The 11,577-nt window shown below is 47.7% G+C and overlaps 1 long non-coding RNA gene across 1 annotated transcript in view; it reads left to right on the top strand.

The window, feature by feature from the left end:
- The first annotated feature begins 852 nt into the window (after nt 1–852).
- Nucleotides 853–11,577, top strand: part of LOC307181990 — a 112,782-nt gene continuing 102,057 nt past the window's right edge. Inside the window, exons 1-2 of the long non-coding RNA XR_013827092.1 lie at nt 853–1,006; nt 1,626–1,872. This is a non-coding gene — a long non-coding RNA (uncharacterized lncRNA). The remainder of the gene's footprint in view (nt 1,007–1,625; nt 1,873–11,577) is intronic.

Genomic DNA, 11,577 nt, shown 5'->3' with positions numbered 1-11,577 from the left:
TGTGGGAACCTTTGCTGACTCAGAGGGACGACCTGTGAGTTTTTTGAAAGGCCCGGGATCTGGACTGGGCTAGAAATGAGACTTGGGGCTGAGGAACCCATGACTCAGCCTTGGGGTTCCTGGCCCCGGACGCTTGCCCAGAGCTGAACGTTCGACTGAAAGGCCTTAGAAGGAGCGCAATGCGAATCTCTCTGGAATCTCAGGACCCTTTCTCACCTACCCTTATTAGACCAAGGAGGCAGAGCTGCAGGGGTGGGACCGACAGGCATTAGGCTGGGCCTGGGGGTTGGGAGCGAGCCAGTGCCTGAGTCTGTGCATCTGTATGTGTCTGTGTTTGAGTCTGCGTGTTTGTCTCTGCGTGTGTGTGTGTGTGTGTGTGTGTGTGTGTGCGCGCGCGCGCACGCGCGCGCCGCGTGCGTCCTTGGCAGGGAGAGGGCGTCAGGAAGGCCCTTGATTCTAGGTTTCCTAAGAGAAAGTGGTTCACAGCACAGGTGTCCAAATTTCTTGGACCAGAAGCCCGCCAGGGTCTCGGAGACCACCTGTAGCCCAGCACACGTGGCTCTGGCCTGTGTTGCGGGCAAGGAACAGGATCTTCTTTTTAGCTGAGGGCGGTGGGCACAAGAAGGAGCAGGGTGGAGAGTGTGGGGGGAGCCGGCCAGCACCCTGGGCGAGGGGATGGGGAAACCGAGGCAGGGAGGGCAAACTTTACGCCAAAGCCCTCAGAACAACGGGTTAATTTCCAGCAGGAGGGCTGAGCCTTGCGGCGCGCCGTCCCCCATGGCGTGCGCACGCGCTGACGCTAGGCCCCGCCCCCCACCCGCCATTTTCTCTCCAGTTCCCCGCCCGCCTGGGGGACGCTTCCTCCAGTGCTGCGGCATGCCGGAAGGGCTACCGTTTTTTTTCGAGCTCTGCTTTAGTTAGGCACTCTGCTGGGCACATGCCACTTGGGATCTCATTGAATGTGCTTGGTGACTGTAACCTAAGGTTTGTTACCGCTATTTTACAGGTGAGGAAACATGCCCAGAGAGGGGAAGTGGGTTGCTCAAGAGAACGGGCTGATGAGTGTCAGAGGTGAGGCAGGAGCCGTGTGTGCTGAGGGCAGAGTCTTACCTGACAGTCCTCTACCTGTGGACTTCTACATTTAGAAGTGCGTGTAGGCACGCGCTCACACACGCACGCAAGCAAGCGCGCGCCTTGAGGGCCCCCTTATGGAAGACGAATGGCCCAGACAGCAAGGGGTTCCACTTTATGGTGGTCTCTATTTACGAGACACACAAACAACAACAGGGCTTCCCTGGTGGCGCAGTGGTTGAGAGTCCGCCTGCCAATGCAGGGGACACGGGTTCGTGCCCCGGTCCGGGAAGATCCGCGGAGCGGCTAGGCCCGTGAGCCATGGCCGCTGAGCCTGCGCGTCTGGAGCCTGTGCTCCGCAACGGGAGAGGCCACAACAGTGAGAGGCCCGCGTACCGCAAAAACAACAACAACAGAACTGTAGGCCTAGGGAAAGTTAGCCATTCTTTTACACCCCTCTCCTCTTTCTGGGGATGGAAAATAGTCTCTAATTAGCATAGTGTTAAGAGCATGAGCTTTGGAATCAGCCTGTGATTTCATTTTCCGTTTATTAGCTCTGTGATCCTGATGACTCAGCCTATGTAAGCTTCAACGTCTTCATCTGAAAAATGGGATGATAGTATTTACCTTGTTGGCTGTTGTGTGGATTAAATGAGGCCATGCCCATGGATGAACAATGTTGGATGCCCAATAATCAACCAATAATTGGAAGCTTTATTCACAATAACAACGGTGGTAGCAACAAAAGCAGCCAAAGCACCTGGATGAGCACAGAAGCATCTGGATGATCACAAAAGCAAGGTGAGCTTGGTCCTCTGTAGCAACAGAGGGTGTGACATCTGTGTTTTTGTCAAAAGTCTGGAGGGGTGCCAAAAGCAGGGAGAAAGAGGAGGTGAGCAGCCTGCTGACTGGCCTGGAAGAGGGAGGGGACGGACGTCAGGGACCCTTAACCTTGAGGTGGAAAGTTCTATGATTGATCCGATGGGTGTCTCTAGCCTCCAATTCCTCTGTTCTCAGAGTTTTAATTGGGCACACCAAGTACTCGGCATTGATAAAGATACGACAAGTGTGACCCAAAATAAGGGCTGGAAGCCAGTACTGGGAGGGAAGGTAAAGGAAAGGGGGCAGCCTGGCACCAGGTGCCAGAGCGTGTCTGCCCTTTGTCGCCATCACCTGTCAGCTGGGAATTCTGCACGTCATCAGTGCAATGGAGTACGACCAGCCCAGAGTCAAGACCCTGTTATGGACCAGCCGTGGCTTCTGTCAACACCAGTGCGTCTCAGGGGGGAAGCATTTTTAATGGTTTTAATGGTCTTGATTAACAAAAAAGATCCTTAAACATTTTTAAAACATATATTAAAGCAATACAGAAAAAGTATGAAAGTAGAGTGATGTAGATTTTTCAGGATGTGTATATTATACACATACATACATATATGTATACATATACATACATATTAACTTTTTATTATGGAAGTTTTCAAACAGACATAAAAGTGGCACAAATACCATGGTGAACCCCCATGTACTCATGATCAGCCTTCAACAACTGGAGTGGTGGATATGTGAGAGCTCCAATGAAAGCAACATGGCTTTTAACATTTTTCCAATATGTTAATGAGCTCCAGTGACCCCATAATGCAAATGTGTTAAACCTCCTGGTAGCCAAGCACCCCAAATTACTTCCCATCTCATTCCCCAACTGCCTTGAGCCCCTATCTGAATGAAGTAAGAAAGACGTCAGTGAATTAACTTGCCCAACATCATACAGGAAGCTTGGCTAGTGCCTGAAACATAGGAGGTACTCCCTCAGAGTTGAAAAAACAACCATTATAGTAGAATAAGAACTAATGTTTATTGAGCAGTTACTATGTGCCAGCCTCTCTTCTGGTCGCTCTACCTTCAGTATTAGCTCACTGAATTCTCACACCAGACCTGTAATGTGTATCCTCTCTTCATCCCTGTTTTACAAATGAGGAAATCTGACACAAAGAAGTTAAGCCACTTGCCCAACTTCACACAGTTATTTAGAGGCAGAGCAAGGATTTAGACTCAAGCTTCCTGACTCCAGAGCCTGCCGCCTTTTTTTTTTTTTTAAGATGTTGGGGGTATGAGTTTATTAATTAATTTATTTATTTTTGGCTGTGTTGGGTCTTCGTTTCTGTGCGAGGGCTTTCTCTAGTTGTGGCAAGCGGGGGCCACTCTTCATCACGGTGTGCGGGCCTCTCACTATCGCGGCCTCTCGTTGCGGAGCACAGGCTCCAGACGCGCAGGCTCAGTAGTTGTGGCTCACGGGCCTAGTTGCTACGCGGCATGTGGGATCCTCCCAGACCAGGGCTCGAACCCGTGTCCCCTGCATAGGCAGGCAGATTCTCAACCACTGCGCCACCAGGGAAGCCCAGAGCCTGCCTTCTTAAGCACACAAACAAAGCCTGACACGGGCAAAATGATTCCTGCTGGGAAAGATGAGTATGGAGAGGAGAGCCTCTCGTATGGAACAGGCACGGGGCTAAACATTTCCCTGTGACATCCTAACAATCCCGGCCACAGAGCCTGTGGACCTCAGTGGGAGAGAATGTCAGCATTCTTCCTGAATGAGGAGCCATCCTGGTTTCCCCAGTGCCAGGCCTTGGGTGAGATTCACGTTTTGAAAATATAAATACCTTATGTGTAAAAACTATTCATAGAAAAAAGTCAGGGAAAATATCCACCAAGTATTAACAAATGCTGGTCCTCACCCACAGTGGGATAGGGTCAGGGGGATGATAGGGATTTTTCTTTTCTTTTCGTTCATCTCAATTTTCTAATTTTTCTACAATGAGTATGAGTTATTTGTGTTACAGAGAGTAAAGGAAGGGAAGAGGAAAATATAAAAGAAGGGAAAATGGTACTCTCAAGTGGCCTTCAGCACTTTGGGGCTGGGATGGGAACAAGGCAGCAGGTGGAGAGGTTGGGAGCTCCAGGCAATGTGAACATGGGTGGCGGGGGACGCTAGGCACCATCTTGGGTTAGGGCCCGACTGGATTTAAAGGTAACGGTGCGTGTGGCTCCCACTCTGTCCTCACAGGACCTGGTGGCCCTCAAAGGCCACAGCAAGTCAGCTTGTTTAAAAATACACACTGCTGCCCAGCTCTGGTTTCTGGAGGGGCCTGGTGAGCCGGGAAGCAGCCGCGGCCTGACACCTCCGGGCCCACACTCATTTGGCAGATGCTCCAGGGATGGGGCTGTTTGTTCTCAAACGCTGCATCTTTGGGATTAAAAATAACCCTCCCCTTGACTTGGCTTGGCTCTGCTATCCCTGCCCTGGTGGCAGAGATGGGCGAAATGATCCCAGACTTAGGTGTTTTCAGCCTGGACAGACCTTCTATCCACCATGGTCCCCTGCCCAGCAAGCTACCCTCCATCATTAGCCCTTGATTAGAAAGGGGGGGGAAAGCAAGGAGTTTGCATGTCTACCAGGTAGGAAGGTGACAAAGCCTCACTGGTATAGCCATGCAGATGCCACTAAAATAGCAACAGAGTGCTCTTAAAGCGAAAGTGCCAGGCCCTTTATCAACTATTTATTTATCACCTGTTGAGCACCATACATACACGTGTGAGTTCTGCGGCAGCATGAGGTGGGATCTGAGGGTGCCACAAGGTACAACTTGTCCCCAAATATCTATGCCAGTTAAAAATCCCACTATCAGATTACTCCTTTCAGACCAGAAAGTTGTGCCCCCATAGCCCCCTGTTAAGATGTGTGGGAGGGTTGGTGCTGGGGATTAAAAGTAAGTTTTCTTAGGTTGGTAAAGATCGTTTCAATTTAGAAATCTTACACATACAGGGGCTCACTTCCATTCTGATCCTCAGTCTTGGGGCCGAGGGTCCACAGGTGGGCATAATTTGTCTCCTTTATAGAAGAGCCTCAGAGAGATGAAGGCAGTGGAGGGGATGTGGCTGTGATTGGAACCCATTGATCCTCCCATCATGGCCAATCAGTGACCCCATTACCTGCTTAGCTCCTCAGGACCCTGAGGAGAGTGGGTGGGAGCACAAGTGCCCTTCGGGAGAAAACCCAGCTCTGGCGATGGGGCGGCAGAAGAGGGGCTGAGAGGCAAAGCCACACCTCACGCCTTCACAGCTTGACCTGTGGCCAGCCCGCTTCACAGACATAGAAGGAAGGGTGCTGGAGCTACCCATCCTGCAAACAGGATGACAAAAAGGATTCACCTGGAGTTCCAGCTGCACTTGTTTTGTGCTGCTGCCTGAAGCACCGTGTTGAGAACACGACACGATAGATTATTGATGTCTGCCCCTAGTGCCAGATTAGGGCACGATGAGACGTGTGTTTCAAATGTTTGCCATCCCTGCCCACCCGGAACCCCACAGTGAGGATAATGATGGGAGTGGTCCTGCAGGGTAAGGGGTGGAGGGAGGTACAGACCACAGCACCAGACACTTCTTGCCTTAATATCAAGACAACTGCTGACAGCCTGATGCCACTAGCAAATGATGCAGAACCTGATAGAGTCCACTCTCCCACCTGGAAAGTGAAGTCACAGTGTTCATCTGATGCCCACTTAGAGGCCTGTGAGATAACTGGGGAATGCTTTAGAAGCAAGGTGTCCCATCGATCCAAGAAAGCAGTCTGGAGGTTGCAGCCATGCCCCTGTTTGGCCATCGATGTCTTCCTGAGAGTCAGTGTGGAGGAGGAATGGGATATCTGAGATGGGTAGAGAGCATTCCAAATGTTGAAGCCCAAGGAGCCCTTTGGGGCCATTGGGAGGGCTCCACACGCTCTTGGGTATTGGCTCTCATGGCTGGACAAGGAGAAAGAATTACTCTTAGGTGGATAAGACAGCTCCTATAGCCCCCAGTCTTGGGGTTCTCATGGGAAAATGAGGGGCCTGAGTAGCAGTGAGATTGGGCTAGCAGTCACCTCCCCTACATATTAATGACTGTCTTGCTGAGCATCCCTGATTTCCCTCCTTCCCCAGCTCAGCCTCCTGGGACTCAAGATTTCTTTGCCTCTCTTGCTCTCCTAGGACACCCCACTCAGGCTTATTACCAACCCTGCCTTTCTCAAGCCTCCAAACTCAGTCCCTCATGCCCTTGACTTAATGATCTCAGCTTTTCTATTATAAAGACAAAGCTGAAACCCCCCTTTTTTTCCATCATAAAAGCAAAACTTTCCTCTTCGCCTCTAGATGTGTCTCTCCCTTCATGTCCTCCATCCTGCCACTGCTGTGAAAGGCTTGTCTCCTCTTTGCCAAGGAACCGAGCCCACCCCACCACTGGTGTGTTTCATCCCATCTACCGGCTGTTCCCTCCTCCAGGATTTTCCAGCTCTTTCTCTGCAGGGACACTGTCCTGCTTTGGAGAGCTTCCTGCACAGGCTGAGACGCTGTCTTGCACCCGGGGCCTTTGGAGCCACCTGCCAACCCCTCCCTTCCCTTCATTGCCAAATAAAGAGTGTCTCTGGCTTGGTGGGTTGGTTGGCTGATTGATAGATTGCTACGAAGGCTGCCTTAGCCTCCCCATCACCACCACCCTTCCTCTGCCTTTGGGCCCCAACACAAAGGGCTTCTTATCACCAAGCCCTGGGCTTTGGCCAGTCCTGGAGTCTCTTCCCTCCAGCCCACAGACTGCTCACCTGCCTTTTCCTCATGGTTCCCATGCCCCACATTACCTTGGGCGTCCAGGTGTTCCCTGAATTCTGAGCATGACTCACCTCAGAATCAACAGCTCCACACTGAGGAATCTCAACTTGTCACAAAACCTCTGTTTCCTGTGTTAAATGATGAGGTGACCGTAATACCTGCCTCACAGAGTTATCGTAAAAACAAAATAGGATAATAAGTGCAAAGTACTTAGCATAGTGCTGGATGACATTAAGTGCTCAATAGATAATAGTCGTTATTGATTATCTTAAAGAGCTAATGCATCCTCCCATGCCTCTGGTTATGGGCAGCTCAGTACATCATCACTTAGCCACTTCACTGTTGGGCATCACTCCATTTGTTTAGCAAGTTTCCCTTGTTTTTGTTTTGTTTTGTTTTAAATACTAACAGAATGCAAAGTATGTGCAAGGTACTCTCTTAAGTACTTTACAAATTTTAATTATTTTAACCTCATGGCAATGCAATAAGGTATCCCTGTCTTAACAGAAGAGGGATAAGTAATTTATCCGAGATCATAGAGTTAAGTGGCCAGGAGTTGAACCCAGGCAGTCTGACTCCTGAATTCTTGTGCTTAACACTGTACTCAGCTGCCTGTTAGCTTGAGCTTAATTAAAAAGACACAAATTAACTTCTGCTCATGCAAGCACTCTGAAGTAACACAGACCAGTCCCCACACTGGTTTCATTAAGGTCCAGCCACTGCATCTTATTTGTTTCTTCATTCATTCATTTAAAAAGCATGTAAGGAATATTTAGTATGTGCTGGCAATACGATGTGCTGAGGCCCAGTGGTGAACAAGACAGGCGTGGCCCGGGCTCTTGCACTGCTGCCAGTACCTAACAGCTGCTGATCGTGCCTGGCACACAGTAGGAGCTCCGAGGACTAGTGTGGTCTGGGTCTCTACGGAAAAGCCCCCTATCGTAGGCGGCCCCCGTCATCCCTGCCCCCAGAGGGGTTACGGCTGGAACACAAGGTTCCACTAGAGGGCGCTGTTCAGTAGCGCTGTCGCGAGGACTCACTTCTGTGCAAGAGGGGGGATTTGAAGGGCAGTGTTGGGGGATGTTCAGGGAATCCTGGAGGGTTTTAGAGCTGAAAGGATCGCTCGCATTTTACCAGAGAGGTCCTACAGCAGGACTATCACCAAGTCCTCTGAGTCCAACACGCTGATGGCCGCGGCCAACTTCTGGGCCTTGGGAGAACTTCCTGGGATGCACTGGCCACTCCCCTTTTGGGTTCCTACCAGCCAGCCCAGTGCTGGCCCCTCCCTCTCCATGCCTTTCTCAAGGGCATCCCCTTCCCCATCCCCAAAGTCTCACAACCAGGGCTGAGACAAAGGTCTGGTGGAAGAAACAGTGGGCTTCAGGCTTGGAGTAGTTTGGGGTAACCAGGCTAGATGAACCAGTATCACTTAGCCTCCCTGAACTAAACATAGGCAGAGAGAGGAATCCAGTGAGGTAGAAAGCTTGACCCCTGGCCCTATATAGCCTGGGATACAGCCTCTCAGAAAGCTCTGAGGAACTGTCCCGAAGAGATAAGGGAGGAGACAGGACGTATAACAGTTTTTGCCAGGGAAAAAAACATGTAGTCGAACATCGCAAGATTACTGCTAGTCACAAAAACAGACATCTCAAGTTAGTGATTTTAGTGCTTCTCTGTGTATGGGAAGATGCAAGAGTCTGGGCTTATTGGAATTATTCCTTGATATGCACCTTAACTCTCTAAGGCCAGTAGCCTCTTTTTCTCCACCCTGAATTCCCCTCGGGGCTAGCCACAGTGGCTGATGGTTTGATGGGGGGCAACACTCATCTTTTACTGCGATGGCAGGCAGCAGTTTTTTGTCCACACACCTTTTGGTTACCTCCATTCAGTTCCCTACCCCCCCACCCCCACCTTTGGAAACCACAGATCTGATCTCTTTTTCTATGAGTTTGTTTGTTTTTGAAGTATAATTGACCTACAACACTATGTTAGTTCCTGTTATACAGCATAGTGATTCTGTGTTTCTATACATTTCAAAATGATCACTACGATAAGTCTAGTTACTATCTGTTACCATAAAAGATATTCATAATTATTGACTATATTCCCCCCACTGTACACTTCATACCTGTGACTCATTTATTTAGCAACTGGAAGTTTGTACCTCTTAATCTCCCTCACCTATTTCTCTCCTCCCCCTACCCCCTTCCCCTCTGGCAACTACCTATTTGTTCTTTGTATCTCTGACCTTCTGTTTTGTTATGTTTGTTCATTTGTTCTGTTTTTTAGATTCCACATGTAAGTGAAATCATACCATATTTGTCTTTCTCTGTCTGACTTATTTCACTTAGGATAATATTCTCTGGGTCCATCCACATTGTTGCAAATGGCAAGATTTCATTCTTTCTTGTGGCTGAGTAATATTCCATTGTGTGTGTGTATACACACACACACACACATACATATATACACCAATTTTCTTTATCCATTGATCTGTTGATGGACATTTAGGTTGCTTCCACATCTTGGATATTGTAAATAATGCTGTAGTGAACATAGGGGTGCATATATCTCTCCTAATTAGTGTTTTCATTTTCTTCAGATAAATACCCAGGCATGGAATTTCCAGATCATATGGTAGTTCTATTTTTAATTTTATGAGGAATTTCCATACTCTTTCCATAGTGGCTGCACAAATTTACATTCCCACCAGCAGTGCACAAAGGTTCCCTTTTCTCCACATCCCTACCAACACTTGTTATTTGTTGTGTTTTGATAACAGCCATTCTGACAGGTGTGACTTGATATCTTATTGTGCTTTTGATTTACATTTGCCTGATGATTAGTGATGTTGAGCATCTTTTCATGTGCCTGTTGGCCATCTATATGTCTTCTTTGGGAAAATGTCCATTCCGATCCTCTGCCCAATTTTTAATTTGGTTGTTTGGGGTTTTTTTGATATTGAGTTGTAGGAGTTCTTTGTATATTTCGTGTACTGGCCCCTTATCTAATATACTGTTGGCAAATTTCTCTCATTCGGTAGGCAGCCTTTACATTTTGTTGATAGTTTCCTTTGCTGTTGCAAAAGCTTTTGATGTAGTCCCATTTGTTTATTTTTGCTTTTGTTTCCCTTACCTGAGGAGACAGATCCAAAAACATATTGCTAAGACCAATGTCAAAGAGTATACTGCCTACGTTTTCTTCTAGAAGTTTTATGGTTTCAGGTCTTACCTTTTAAGTCTTTAATCCATTTTAAATTTATTTTTGTATATAGAGTGAGAAGGTAGTCCAGTTTGATTCTTTTACTTGTAGTTGTCCAGTTTTCCCAGCACCACTTATTGAAAAAGCTGTCTTTTCCTGATTGTATTGTATATTCTTGCCTCCTTTGTCATAGATTAATTGCACATATAAATGTGGGTTCATTTACAAGCTCTCTTATACTATAAGGTTTCTAGGTTAGATACAAACATGGTTACTGTCCTACAGGACAGTAAGACCATAATCTTTGGGATAATCTTTTCTACTGGCTGGAAATCTACAAGTTAATGTGTAACTCCCAGTGTCTGTGTTCTGATCAAATGGTAAATAGGTAAGTCAAACATAGGTGTGTCCTCTGGAGCATTAAATAATCTTGGGCAGTATTGTTAAACAAAGCCCATGTATGTCTTTGAAAGGATGTACTGTACTCTCTTTTGCCTATTTCCAAGTTCTGGATATTTTTTTTCAACAATAGCATGCATCTCTGTCTGAGATTGTCTTGTGCAATTTTTTGCTCATTACCAACGTCAATCTACTAGAGTTAAAGCTCTACAAGGGCATAGACTGTGTTGATCCGTGTTCCCAGATTCTACTTCAGTTCCAGGTGCAAAGTATGTGTTTAATAACTATTTGTTGAATAAAGAAAATAAGATATTTATATCAAAAGTTATGATTGGAGACAGAAAGGAGAATAGAGGTTACCAGGAGCTGAGGAGAGGATGGAGCGAAGAATTATTGTTTAATGAAACTGAGTTTCAGTTTGAGATGGTGAAAAGATTCTGGAGGTGGACAGTGGCAATGGTTGCACAACAACATGAACGTACTGAATGCCACTGAACTGAGCACTTAAAAATGGCTAAAATGGTAAATTTTATATTATGCATACTTTACCACAAAAAAAGTTATATGATTATAATAGCAGCCTCTTGTCTAGGGCTTGTTCTGCACCAGGGTTTGTTCTAAGCACTTTGTGTATCTTGAATAGTGTACTTGCCACAATACTTTACACAGTGGGCATCTTCACTTTTCTCAGACTGAAAGCAAAGGAAGGAAATAGAGAGAAGAAGTAACTTGCCCAAAGTCACCCATCTAGTCAATCATAGAGCTGGTATTTGGGGCCAGGCAGACTTTGTTCCTAACCAGGGGTACACTTATGGTGCAGGTTGTCCATACTGTGTGAGTTTCCAAGAAGGAGTAATCCATCTGCTCTGGAGAAGTCAAGGAAGACTTCCTGGAAGAGTTGGAATGTTAACCAGACACCCTGTTACTCTGCTGTGGTTGCTTCTTTTGACACATTGCTGATGCCAGCTCTCTGATGCTAGTGCTTGCTCCCCACCCCAGAGCCTACCAAAAGACATGTGTGCTGTGGGTGGAGTAAGGAGGGGCCGGGAGGCAGGCGCGGCCTGCACCTCCTCCCCTGACCTCTCTTTTAGGGGTAATAAGCTGACCTTACTGACCTGGAATGGCCAGCACCTGTAAGGAAAGGGGATTTTCTGGCTGCACCTGTGCCCAAAATGCAGCCACCAATTCCCCCTCCTCCAGGGTCAGCTTAATGAGAGTGCCTTGTGGGCTGCTGGGCCCCAGGGGGCAGGGTCTGCACGCAGCC

The sequence above is a fragment of the Stenella coeruleoalba genome, assembly GCF_951394435.1.
Source record: "Stenella coeruleoalba genome assembly, chromosome: 2".
Lineage (NCBI taxonomy): Eukaryota > Metazoa > Chordata > Mammalia > Artiodactyla > Delphinidae > Stenella > Stenella coeruleoalba.
Note: the sequence above shows the minus strand (reverse complement) of the source record. Positions and strands in the feature narration are given on the sequence as shown.